This window comes from Desmodus rotundus, chromosome 7, assembly GCF_022682495.2.
Source record: "Desmodus rotundus isolate HL8 chromosome 7, HLdesRot8A.1, whole genome shotgun sequence".
In the NCBI taxonomy this organism is placed as follows: Eukaryota; Metazoa; Chordata; class Mammalia; order Chiroptera; family Phyllostomidae; genus Desmodus; species Desmodus rotundus.
This window is the reverse complement of record NC_071393.1, coordinates 18,121,851-18,127,687: the sequence shown is the minus strand read 5'-3', so window position 1 is coordinate 18,127,687 and position 5,837 is coordinate 18,121,851.

The window sequence follows — 5,837 nt, the reverse complement described above, 5'->3', positions numbered from 1 at the left end:
GACAGCGGAAATGGCGCGCTGGTTGCTATGGCAGCAACGGAAGGTTTGGGCGGTTTGGGCTTAGAGAGGGCGGGCTGAGATGGGGAGAGGAGCCTCAGACTTTCAGGGCCCCGCGTGGCTGGGTGGTGCCATCCCCGCTAAGTCGGCCTCCCTGCCGCGCCCCTGGGCTTCGTGGCGACGCCCAGCCTGTAATGAATGGTGTGGACCTCGCCGAGCCTCCTTTGCCAGCCTGGAATTCTAAATCTGTAAAATGAGAATATAGGACTAGTTCATAGGATAGTTGTGAGGAATTGTGTGAGACATCAAGGGAGCTGGGACACGCCGTTCATATGGGAATAACGAAGGTCAAGACTGTATCCCGTATCTTCGGGGTCTCTCAGTATAACCATCATGTGGGCACAGAGCCTTATATAGCAGTTTGAGGGAGTAAAAGAATGAATGGGCAAACTCTAGAGTTCCCAAGTATTCCCTCCACGAAATCTTCCCATTTCTTTCTTTCCAACAGGTTCGGAGAATTCAATGGACAAAATCATCCCTCTCCAGCTGTGGACTCTGTAGGGACACGGGCCCTGGAGTTCTAGTCTCAGCTTGCAATTTACCAGCTGTGGACCTTGGGCATGACATTGTATTTCTCTAAGCCGCGGTTTTCTCCTCTGCAGAATGGTTGAAAAATCCAATGAGATACAATATATAAGCAATTAAAACTGTACACAGTACACGTTAGGTGCTTAGGAAGTGTTAGCTGTTCATGTTTGCATATGTTCTCTCTTGAACTCCCCCCCCCCACCCCAATGAAAGGAAGATCCCAGGGGCAAATACCGGAGTGAACAAAGAGCACTGGGCTTAAGTGTCAAAAGACTTGGGTCCAACATCCCGTGGTTGTTTTTAATTAAATGAGAACCTACATGAAGTTAATTAAATGCCGACTTCTTAGGAATGGGGGCTGGAATTAAGTAGTCTCTGTATCCCTAGTGACATGTATTGTCACTATGCCTGACCCAAAGTATGTCCTCAGGAAAGAAACTAGAAAGTGAGGTTTTAGTACAGAGCAGGGGTGGGAGATTGGAGAAAAGTCTTAACAGACCGAAGGTTTCACAAAGGAGCGGAGTGAGGAAAACAAGGAGATGAGAGAAGCCATTTTGAGTCTGGGCCTAAAAATGCTTACACAGCTGCTTATGGCCCAAAGCCGAAAATATGAGCACAGCTCGGCTCTCCGAAGCCGTGTCTATAGCTTCACACTAGGCTTTATGGGGGTGTAATTACTTTGATCATGAGGAACTAATGGAGTTGCTTCACCAAACGGATCCCACCGTGTGACTTCGGGAGAAGAGAGGTTTGGACTACTGTGAAGTCATTAAGAATGCAGGCTCTGGTCAGGGGTTCCGAGTGCGCACCCTCAAGAACGGGACAGATCGCAACCACGTACCACCTGATAGAAGATCACAGCATCACTCCTGTGATACTCCTGCTGCAAATGCATACCCTGGACCAAATCACGAGGACACATCAGACAAACCCAAATAAAGGACATTGTACAAAACTAGCCTGCAGTCCTCGAAAGTGCCAAGGTCCTGAGAGCGAAATACCCTGTAACTTCCATACTGAAGGAGTCTAAAGAGACATGGCCATCAGATGCAATCGTGACTGAACTGGATCCTTTTGCTCTAAAGGAAGTTATTGGGACAACTGGCAGTATTCAAATGCAGTCTGAGGTTTCCATGGAGTGATGGTAGTGATGTGTCCATGTTAATTCCCTGATTTGGTGGGGGTGGGGGGTTGCATTTACATTGGAGAACGTCTTTGTTGGAAATATGAAATATTTGGGGGTGATAGGGCATCAAGTAGGCAACTTAATTTCCAATGACTCAGAGAGAAGATTTTTGCATTTAGAATTTTTTTTAAAGGAGGTTCTGGAGTAAAACTTCAAGGATCTCAATCTTTTTTTCTGCCTCCTAGGTTTGGGACCTGGGGCAGGTTGCCTCACCTTCTGTACCTCAGTTTCCTCATCTGTAAAGTGGGGATAATGAAAGCACTGCTGTAAAAGGGTTGGTTTCAGGGGGGAAAATGGGGGTGAGGCTAATTAAAGCATGTAAAGCTCCTGAAATAGTAAGTGCTTTGTACATGGTTGTGGCTAATTTTCGTTTAAAAGACCCCATCTCATACCTCTGCATGGAAGGCCTCTTAGCCTGAAAGGTTTTTTGGGATTTGGGGGTTCAAATACCCAGACTCAGGAAAAGCAAGAAAAGAGGCAGCCAGAGGTTTCAATTTAGGATCTCATATCCATCCTGGTCTCTAGTCACCGCCCAGAGAAACCCTTGCTTTGGGACTCAAGGACATCCAGGCCCGTGTTTAGATTCCTAATGAGGTACTCAGACTCGTAGCCTTCCCAGAAGAGGTTGCCAAGCAACAAGGCTCCGCTGCAGGAGCCTGGCAGGGCCTTCGGACTCATCCGTCCAGCTCTCCCTTTTCACAGATGAGGCAATGGAGGTGGCCATGCCACAAGGAGCACGCCCAGGGCTACACAGCGAGTTTAAGGGCGGGGCTGGTACTGGAACCCAGGAGTTCAGACTTCCAGGCCAGTACTTTTCTCAGCTATTCCACGCCTGGAGCCCCCATACCATTTCTGTCTACTTATTTGAGCTAATACTTGGAGTGATTCGTGTCTGTTCAGGGTCACAAAGACAGGCCCTCGGCATGTGTCATCTCTTTAATTCCTCAACCTCCCGAGGCAGTTTCTACAGCCACCTGAGTCCACCCCTAACCACCCCTTCAGGCAGCCTGCGCCATCCTGCACTGTTCCTGTGTCGCCTTCAAGAGCCTTTTGGGCAAAAATCCTTGCTCAGTTACAACTTGAAATAGATTGATACCATAGAAACAACTCACAAGTGGCATTTCAAAGCCGATATATTTAAAGTCTAGCACAAGTACCTTTTCTAGGACAGTGACATTATACAGTTGCACATGGCTTATTCTTATTTTGAATCTTGTCATAAAAATATATATCGTGTCCTGAATTGAAAATCCAGATCAGCTAGATTAGCAAATTTGCCTTCCCTGTGTTTCTTACAGATGGTTTTCTACCCTTTCAAGACCTTGTTAACGCTCTATCCTTATGTAAAGCTGGGACGTGATGTTCTGCAGGCTTGAGGCATTTCCTGTAAAACAAGCGTCCTCAGAAGCACACAGGTGAGACGAGGAGCCACAGCCTTCATTCATTCAGTCACTCATTAACAACTGTTTCATAAGCTCCCATGTATCACCTATTGCAGTGTTAACATTTACCTTTGAGCAGAGTCGCCGGAAACAACAGCAAACACTATCTCAGATTCTCTGGGGAGAGGAATTCAAGAGTGGCTCAGCGGGCTTGTGCTGACTCGGGGTCTCCCTTGTTCTCTGTTGGGGTTGGTCAAGATGGCACCTGGGACTGCAGCCGTGGGTAAGCTGGCCTGGAGCTGGAGGACCCACTTCAAAGGTGACTCACCCACGTGGCTGGCAGGCTGGTGCTGGTTGTGGGCAGGAGGCCTGAGCTCCATGTCACGTGAACCTCCACCTAGGGCGCTGAGTGTCCTCGTGAAATAGTGATGCCTCCCCCCCCCCCCCCCGCTGAGTGATTTGAATCAAGAGATAACAAGGCCGAAGTCAGTTTTTGTTTTTAATGAACTCGCCTTGGAAGTCACAGTCATTTCCCTTCTATCCAGCTGATAGCGTGGTCAGCCCTATTTAGGGTCTCCAGATTTAGCATATGAAAATAAAGGATGTCCAGTTCCATTTGAATTTCAGACAAATAATGAATAAAATCTTAGTGTATGCCCCATGAAATATCGTAAAATACTGAAAAAGGCGTTCATTGTTTGATCTGAAATTCAAGTTTAACCATCCGTCTTGTGTCACTCTGGAACCCTGTCCTTATTCAGTGTGCAGAGGGACATCACACAGAAAGGGCATGGATTCCAGGAGGCGAGGACCCCCGAGGGCACCTTGGAAGCTGCCTCCCCCAACCCTCCATATGCCAGGTATGACGTGGGGCAAATGGTGAGCCATTACAAATGACAGTTCCCATTCTCATTCAGTTGGCAGTTCAGTAAGTCCAACTTGCATCAGATCACCAGGGAAATAAATGCAAAACCCCGACTGTGATGAAATGCTTCAAAAAGAAGTCGCTGGAGCTTGGGACAGGTACGGGGTCCTCATCAGAACCACCATCTTTTATGTTTTGTAGACAGAGCTTTCACACGTGACTGTGTGTGTGTGTGTGTGTGTGTAAGGGATGGTATATGGGAAGTTCTGCCATTAAAAGAAAACAAAATCTTGAAAATACACACAAATCAATACATGCCAAAAATGGTGAAAACCGAGGAAGGGCCGTGCTCTTGCCCACTCCCTGGCTTTGCTGTGGATCACAGCTGTGCATCAGCACCGGGAAAACAGGAGTCTGTACTACCTTTGCAACTTCATATCAATTCACCAACAGCCCATTAAAAAAACAGCTGTTACTTACAGAAACAAAGTTCAATGAGAATAATCCAGACATGTGTAAAGACATAAGTTGGAGTAGGGCCACTTGGTCAAGGGCATGCCCAGTGCGGTAGGGGGGCTAGGGCTTTCGCCTGAAGAAATGGCATTCTCATTGCTAACTATCCTGAAGTGTTTGCTTAGAACAGAGCGGGGCAGAGGGTAGGAGATGTCCTCCTGGTTCTAGGCCCACATTTGGGGCTTGGGGAGACCTGGAGGAGCTCCATCAGTAGCAAGAACCATCCCTGGTCCCAAGGTGAGGCTGGGGTTTTGGATGACCTAGATTTTGGGGGGCCTGGAATCACTAAAACTTCTAAGTCAGGTCTTTATTCTGTACCCTAACTGAACAAAGAGAACATTTGATAAAGCCGTATGTTCAACTGAAGGGAAGATATGATGAATTCATAGGTCATTTGATGACCTGCAGGTAAGGTCGATCGATTGTTTTTCATGACCGGGGCTGATTCTATTTTCCAGAGATGGCTGCCTGTCAGTCACCCCTCAAGCTCTTCTGCTTTGTGATCTCGCCATGCCGACCTCAAGAGGAGTCCGTTTCTCTATGCTCTCGATGTGGGAGAGCCCTGTGATGGCTGTGACAAACTAAGGGCAAGTGGCACTGGGCCAGTTCCAGGCAGAGCCCCGAAATGGCTGACGGCAGCTGCGTCCGGCCTCTGGTACCACTTGCTCTGGGGAGAAACCAGCTGCCCAATCAGAAGTCTGACGATCCTGGGACCGCCATGCAGAAGCCCAGGCCAGACGTGTGGAGGGGCCACATGATAAAGACGCCCAGCAAAAGCCTCTGATGCTCCGACAGCCCCAGCCCACAACCAGACATGCTAGGGAAGAAGCCTCCTGTTGACATTACTCCCCGCTTCCCCCTGGCTGTGAGGACCACCCTGCTCACTCCAGTTAACTCCCAGAGCTGAGATTTTTGCAATAAATTGTGTCAGGTCACTCACTTAAATTTTGGGGCTGGTTGGTTTTGCAACAAAAAACGAAGTGGAACAATGAACAGGGCTGGATGTCTTCTGCTTCCTGTGTTCATAACCGTCAGCTGCCCAGCCTGATGCATTTTATCAAGACAAGGAGAGATGACAGTTGTTTTGCACCAAGAGCTCATCACATCCCAAGCACCCCTGCTCACGTCACCTACCAGCCCCGCTAATAAACCCGGGAAGTTTAACTTCCCTGTTTTACAAATGAAGAAACGAAGACTCGAGTCCCTCCGCTGATAAATTGGCCCAACTCCAAAATCCATGCCGCAAACCACTGAGTCACTTCCTTCCCGAAGCTTTACTGTTACCATCTTTAAAGATGCAAAACTG